Here is a 7407-nt window from a genome sequence, read left to right as displayed (position 1 = left end):
TACCCTACCCTACCCTACCCTACCCTACCCTACCCTACCCTACCCTACCCTACCCTACCCTACCATATCCCCGGGTCTGGAGTTCTTGGTCTCAAGGCAGTGGCGGATACAGTGAGCCCTCAGTCCACCAGATGGCGGATCTGTTTCTTTCTGCGCATCCCTCTTTGCGAGAGGCGCTTTTCATCTCAAAGATGATCCACGAAGTTAAGAACCCCTGAGCTGTCATAATGGGGTCACGGTTGTCTGTGTGAACTCCTTGGCCTGGCCGCTCTGTCTCTGAAGAATGGTGTGCGTGTTTGTGGACGAACCCTCTTTGTGTACGCTGGTGCCAGTCGCACACCCTGGTTAGGCTGTGAGCCACTTTTCCCGCTGTTGCGAAGTGGGTTTGTCTGCAGAGGGGCCTGGAGGGTGCCGGGGCTCAGGGCGGTGCTTTAGCACAACTGGAGATCACAATGGTTGTCAGCCACCTCCTTGAGAGCTTATGAATAAAAAAGTTATTACTTAATCACTCGAAATAGGCATTTTCTCACCCAGCCGTCAAAGAGTCATAAAATGGGGCCTTTGTTTTTAATCTCAGTTTTGTAAACAAAGACAGAGTCTGAAAGGATCCGGTTGCTTTGCTCTTGGTTACTTTGACTATTCTCAGTTCCTGCTTGTCGGGGGTCGCCTGTCATCGTCATTGGGTCGCTTGTGACAGCTACTCCTGATGCTTCAGTGATGTGGTTAGAAATTGGAGTGGCAGAAGATGTGTGTGTGTGTGTGTGTGTGTGTGTGTGTGTGTGTGTGGACTAGGAGCGCGTCTCCCAGTTATTCCCGTGCAAACTGAGCCCTAGCTATGAGGTTTATTTTATCTGAATGGGTACCAGGCTTTTATTTTTCACTCCGTGGTTTGATGGGGTTACCCGCTATCAGTGTTCCTGGCTCTATGAAACTGTTGACAGCACTTTTTTGGTGCCCGCGTTTGCCTACGTAGGAGTGCCCCGAGTTCATGATTATTTGTGTTTCCATGGAGATGCGAGAACAACCCCAAAGATTCGCTAAATCCCTGCTAAAATTTTTGGTGCGTAGGCATTAGGGAATATAGAATATGTGTCCTGCTTAGGAGTCCCCATAACCAATTCTTTTGTGTGGCTCCTGCCAGCCAGTGTCAGTATGAGACATGCTTCTGGTGCTTGGTATGCTAGACTGGTGAGCCACTGGTTGCCTTGCTCTAAAATATATTCATCTTATTTTTACTGCAAGCCATTATTTTTTTTTAAATATTTATTTATTTATTTATTATGTATACAATATTATGTCTGTGTGTATGTCTGCAGGCCAGAAGAGGGCACCAGACCCCATTACAGATGGTTGTGAGCCACCATGTGGTTTCTGGGAATTGAACTCAAGACCTTTGGAAGAGCAGGCAATGCTCTTAACCTCTGAGCCATCTCTCCAGCCCCATTATTATTTTTTTTTTTTAAGACGGGATTTCTTTGTGTAAATCTGGCTACCCTGGAACTTACTCTGTAGATCAGGCTGGCCCTAGACTCAGAGATCTGCCTGCCTCTTCCTCCCAAGTGCAGGGAGTAAAAGCTTGGGCCACCGTTGCCTGGCTACAAGGCATTTTTTCACGAAGAATCTTGTAGCTCTGTGAAGCTTATTAGAAAATCATGGTGCTCCCCAGCAGCTACCCACTTCTTAGGTAACCTGCTTCCAGCTCCTCTGCTTTCCCCCTTTTTCCTTTTGTGGTACCGAAGATTGAATTCAGGACCTCGGGCAAATGCTAGGGCAAAAAGCTAGGCAAATGCTTCTACCACTAAACTACATCCCTAGTTCTCTTTGTATCTTTCGGTTTTGAGATAGGGCCTTACTAAACCACACCGGCCTTGAACGTACTCTGTAGCTCAGGCTGGCCTCAAACTTGTGATTCTTCTGTTTTAGTCTCCGAAATGAGTAGCTGGTATTATAGGTCTGTGCTACCAAGCCCAGCCACTTTGTATTTGTATCCTTATTTTGGGGCCCAGTCTTACTGGGTTGCCTAGGTTGGCCTCAAACTACTAGGCTAAAGACATCCTCCTGTCCCAGTTTCCCAAGTAGCTCAGCCCACAGGTGAGCATCATCACACTTGGCTGGTATTTACTTCTATATACCTTTGTTGACACTAATTGATATTCCCTGTTTTTTTTTTTTCCACCTTGGCTTTTATTTCTATCCTCCTAACATTAACACACATGTCTGTTGGCACACAATCTTCCTAGCCGTCACAGTCTGTGTGGTACTGCCCCATGGAAATGGAGGAGCGCTCAGAGCTGACCCACTTCGCTCTTCCGGGTCCCTTTTCTTCCTCTTACAATGTAGCCAGTCCAGTGGCTCACCATCATACTCACCTTAGCTCATCCCTCGGGGCCACCGACCTACTTCTGCCTGGCCTGCCTGCCGCCCTCATGGCTGGTTTAACTGATGCTTGTTGTCTAAAGAGGGACCTTGGCATTGCGTCAGGCCCTTACAGCTTCTCTCTCACAGGTGGGAGCCACAGTCATGTTCTGACTCATGGTAGATAGAGGTCATCTTATCAGTTAAGGAAGGATGAGTGAAAAGTTGAAGTTCTGAGACAATTGTTTAAAAATAATCGTAATTTTTTAGTTTGTGATGATGGTTCATTGTTTCTAAACTATCTGGAGGCGTTGCTCCATTGCTGTGACTTCTGATTCTTTTGTTTGTTTTGTTTTTTTCCAAGACAGGGTTTCTTTGTTTTGCTTTGTCTGTCCTGGAACTCACTATGTAGACCAGGCTGACCTCAAACATACAGATATCCACCTGCCTCCGCTCAGAGTGCTGTGATTAAAGGTGTGCGCCACCACCTCCCTCCTTGACTTCTGATTCTTGAGCTGTACCTTTAACCACCCTGAGGAGGGCTGTTAGAACCTTTAACCGCCCTGAGGAGGGCTGTTAGAACCTTTTGTCTCTCCTCACTCTCAGGAATTGATGCAGGTCACCTGAAAATCCCTAGAACCAAACTCTTAAATTTATTTTGTATTTTATGTGTGTGTGTTTTACTTGTATATGTGTCCTTGCATTGTGTCCATGAAGTACCCTAAGAGGGCAGAAGAAGCGTTGTATCCCCTGGAACTGGAGGTTGTAAGCTTTCTTGTGGGTGCTTGGAACAGAACCTGGGTTCAGGAAGAGTAGCCAGTGCTTTTAACCGCGGAACTGCTCTTTAGTTCCCAATTTCCCTGTTTAATTCTGGGAAGCCTTCTTGAATTATTATTATTATTGTTGTGAATTATTATTATTGTTGTTGTAGTTGTTATTTAACTTCATTTCTCTTTTGGGGGGTCATGGTGCTGGAAGTGGAATTCAATATTTTGTGTATCTAAGAAAACACTGTGCAACTGACCCTCTAGTTTCTTTTAGAAATTAAAAAAAATGGTAAATAAAAACTATTCACACTTACAGTTTTCCTTGCCATGTTTTCACAGTTGTATGCAGTGTCTAATGCTGAAATCAAGTTAAGCATGTGTGCCATTTCAAACTCTGGGCAGCTCAGCTGGTAGAGGGCTTGTTTACATGCATGAAGCCCTGAGTTCTGTCCTCAGCACAAACAGATGTGGCAGTGCTTGTAATTCCAGCCCTTAGGTCGAGGCTGGAAGTTCAGGAGTTCCAGGTCAGCCTGGGATAGATACATAAGACCTTATTTCAAAGAGCAAAAAGTATCAAGCTTATTGTTAGTGTAATTTTTTCTTTCCTGTTTTAGGCCCAGGCTGACTAAACTCTGAATCCTCCATGTACTGGGAATCACAGGAGGGCATTACCCTCTGCTTGCAAAAGTATTAGGTTCTTGACAACAGTATACTGTATTCATTCTCCTTGTAAAAGATATTATTAGAGGGTTTTGTTTCTCTTTGTGTGTTTAGCAGAATATACCCTCCCCCTTTTTGTTTTGTTTCTTTTTGCTTGTAATTCTGTATCGCTCTCTGGAGGCCTTTCTTTTTTTTCCCAAATGAATGGGATCTGCTGGCTTCTTTTTCTTATTTGAAAAATGGCTGTGCTAAGTTCCTTTTAAGTTCCTGGTGCCATGTTGGAGGTGGGAGTGCTTGGTTAGTAGGAATTCTCTAACTTGCTAGCCATCTTGCTTTGAACAGTAGTGAAGACTGCCTCCAGATTTACTTTTGTGCTACTGGGGATCCAATACAGGGCTTCTCCGTGCCAGGCAAGTGTGTCACTGCTGGTCCACAGCAGCTAAAATGTCAGGCTGCCAGCCTGTCTCCACTTCCTTAGTCCATAGTCACGTTTTTCAACTACATTTTACTTATTTGGTTAGGTTTACATGAGCCTTATTTTAGACAACCTGTTTAAAGTTAGGAAAGTCATCCTGCCCCATTTCCCCCTCATGCCTACCCCTCGCTCCTGCTGCTTCTTGTATCTCAGCATTTCTTGGTGGGAGGCAGAAGCTTTCAGAAGATGTTTTTCCTCTAGGCGTTCTCAGATTCAGTGGTGTTCTTTCTGTCTTTACTCATTCACTCTACTGGACTCTGAGTATGGAAGTTTCTTGCAGATCAAGATTTCCTAACACTACTTAAATTTATTTCCTCTGCTTTGTTTCACTGTCTTTTTCTTCTCTCCCCTTCTCTTATCGAACCTCCTCCCAGCCCTCTTTTCTCTCTGTCTTTGAGACAAGGTTTCATACTCTAGCCCAAACTAAATTCACATTGTTAAGATTTCCTGCCCCAGACTTCTGAGTACTAGGTTTATAGATTTATCTCACCATACCCAGGTTGTTTTCTTTCTTTGTTGGCTGATAATCCTCTTGAATCAAGCCTCCTAACATTTTAAATTAAAAATTTTATTTTATTACTGGTCATGGTGGTCCAGGCCTTTAATCCCAGCACTCAGAAGGCAGAGGCAGGTGGGCCTCTGTGAATTTAAGGTCAGCTTGATTTACACAGTGAGTTCCAGGACAGCCAATGCTATGTAGTAAGACCCTCTCTGAGGAAAAAAAGAAATTGTTTTATGTGTATAAGTATTTTGCCCATATGATTATGGTCCTCAGGGAGGCCGGAAGAGGGTATCAGATCAACTGGGGCTGGAGTTATAGACAGCTGTGAGTCACCAGTGTCGGTGCTGGGAACGGAACCCAGTTCCTCTGGAAGATCAGCCAGTGCCCTTAACCACTGAGCCATCTCTACAGCCTGTCATATTGATCTCGAACTCTCCATCTTTCCACTTCAACCTGGCTAGCTGGTACTGTGGGGTGAACTACTGCACCCATCTCTCTGTCTCCTCTGTCTAAATGTGCACCTGTGGGTTGCTGAGATGGCTCGGAAGACAAAGGTACTTGCTGCAAGTCCTAAGACTTGAGTGTGATCCTCGGTGCTACATAGTGCAAGGAAAGAACCGACTTCTATGAGTTGTGCTCTACCCTCCACACATATGTGCGTACATACACACACACACACACGTAATGGGGGTTATACCCAGATGTCTGCTCCTAACCTATCTGGTCATATTTAATGGTGAGGTCTGAGCGTGCCCTGGGAAACCTGGATGTGGAGTCTTGGGGTTGCTTATTGGCTCCATCAGAGAGAGACACAGGTGTTTCTCTGGGGGAGTTTAGAACTTACCCTCTGGGAGTCTCCTGTGTGCCCCTCCCAGATGGTGCCTCCAGTCACACCCCAGGGGAACCAGCCAGTCTGCCACACAGTTGGAGCCCAGGAGGACAGTTACTGAGAACACTCTGTGCTGAGGCCTCCAGGCCTGTCAGGAAGGTAGCACCCTGGCTTTTGCTGTGCTGGGGTCCCAGGAACAGGACCCCTCTGCTTCTCCATCTTTAAATAGTCCTCTGGCATTCAGGGAGGAGAGGAAAGGAAGAGGCTGGGTGGTGTGGTGGTGGTGTTGGCAGCAGCGACACATTACTTTAACCCCAGCACTTGGGAATCAGGCGGATCTCTGTGAGTTCGAGGCCAGCCTGGTCTCCATTGTGAGTTCCTGTACAGCCAGAGCTAAAAGAGAAAGAGTATGAGAGTGTTATCCATTGCTGCAAGACCGTTACCTGAACTCAGCCAAACCCCACCCCACTCCTGAAGCGTTGTAGGCTCTGAGCTAGACACAGGCCCCTTTCTGAGGCTGGCACACTTTGTATTATCCTTGGCTTCTGCTGAGAGACCAGCTGAGCTGTCTCAGCACTTGCAAGGGCCCCTCCTATGCTGGGCTTTCCTCGTTGTGTGGAGATGGTCTTTCGGATAGCACACAATAAAACAGACTGGACACAGGGCTTTGCCTTTCCAGTTTTCCTGTGGATCAGACAGCATCTCTCCCTCGGTGTGCTTTCTTTACAACCTCAGCTGCCTAGAACTCTGTGTAGACTAGCTGTCCTTGCACAAGAGACCCACCTGCCGTGCTAGGATTAAAGACATATACTATGCCTGGCCTATTTCTTTCTTTCTTGATTAGGCTTGCCAGAGGCTTATGATTTTAACTTTTTGTTTTGTTTTACCAAACTTTTTTTTTTAACCAAACGAACTTTTATATATGTGAATTCTTTTCTTTGGGGTCTCGCTGTGTACCTCTGGATAACTTGGAACTCACATGTGGTCAGACTGGCCTCAAACTCACAGATTCTCCTGCCTCTGCCTCTTGAATGCTAGAATTAAAGGGTTGCCACCACCATGCCTGACTCTGTTTTGGTGGCGGTTTTGTTTGCTTTTTTGGTTTGGGATTTTTGACACAGGGTCTGTACATAGGATAGAGACCTTGTCAGATAGGTTTGTCCTAGAACTCCTTGTGTATAGACTAGGCTGGCCTTGAACTCAGAAATTTACCTGCCTCTGCCTCTGAGTGCTGCTATTAAAGCCACCATGCACTGGTTTTGTTTTATTTAAGGATCTTGCTACACAACCCAAGCTGACTTTGAACTAGAGGTCCTCCATCCACTTCCCAGGGATTATGGGCACTTGTTATCTCATAACCCAGGTTGGTACCAGACTTAGTGTACAGCAGAGGTGATCTTAAGCTCAATTGCTTTGCTTCCATCTCCCAAGTGTGACTACAAAAGAAACTCCAACTTGTGGTAAAATGTATAGAACACAAAGTTTACTATTTTAACCTTAAAGTACATAGTTCCTGGCATTAAGTACTTGGCGTGTTTTGGTTTTGACTCATAGTTGTTTAAGAATAGTTTCTCTCTCTCTCTCTCTCTCTCTCTCTCTCTCTGTGTGTGTGTGTGTGTGTGTGTGTGTAGCCAAAGGAGGATGTCAACTCTTCTGCTTTGTCATTGTCTACCCTGTTGCCTTGAGACAGACTCTCCCACTGAACTTGAGCTAGGCTGGTGGCTGGTGAACTGCAAAGACCCTATTCTGCCCCACCCTCAACCCTGGTGCTGGGTTACAGATGCCCAATGTTACACTTGACTTTTTTTTTTTTTTTTTT

The 7407-nt window shown here is 45.6% G+C and overlaps 1 protein-coding gene across 1 annotated transcript in view; it reads left to right on the top strand.

Moving 5' to 3' along the window:
• The window catches only part of Ccsap (centriole, cilia and spindle associated protein), a 16544-nt gene that overhangs the window by 1134 nt on the left and 8003 nt on the right, over positions 1-7407 (top strand). The window lies entirely within an intron of this gene.

This window comes from Microtus ochrogaster, chromosome 4, assembly GCF_000317375.1.
Source record: "Microtus ochrogaster isolate Prairie Vole_2 chromosome 4, MicOch1.0, whole genome shotgun sequence".
NCBI lineage: Eukaryota > Metazoa > Chordata > Mammalia > Rodentia > Cricetidae > Microtus > Microtus ochrogaster.
Note: the sequence above shows the minus strand (reverse complement) of the source record. Positions and strands in the feature narration are given on the sequence as shown.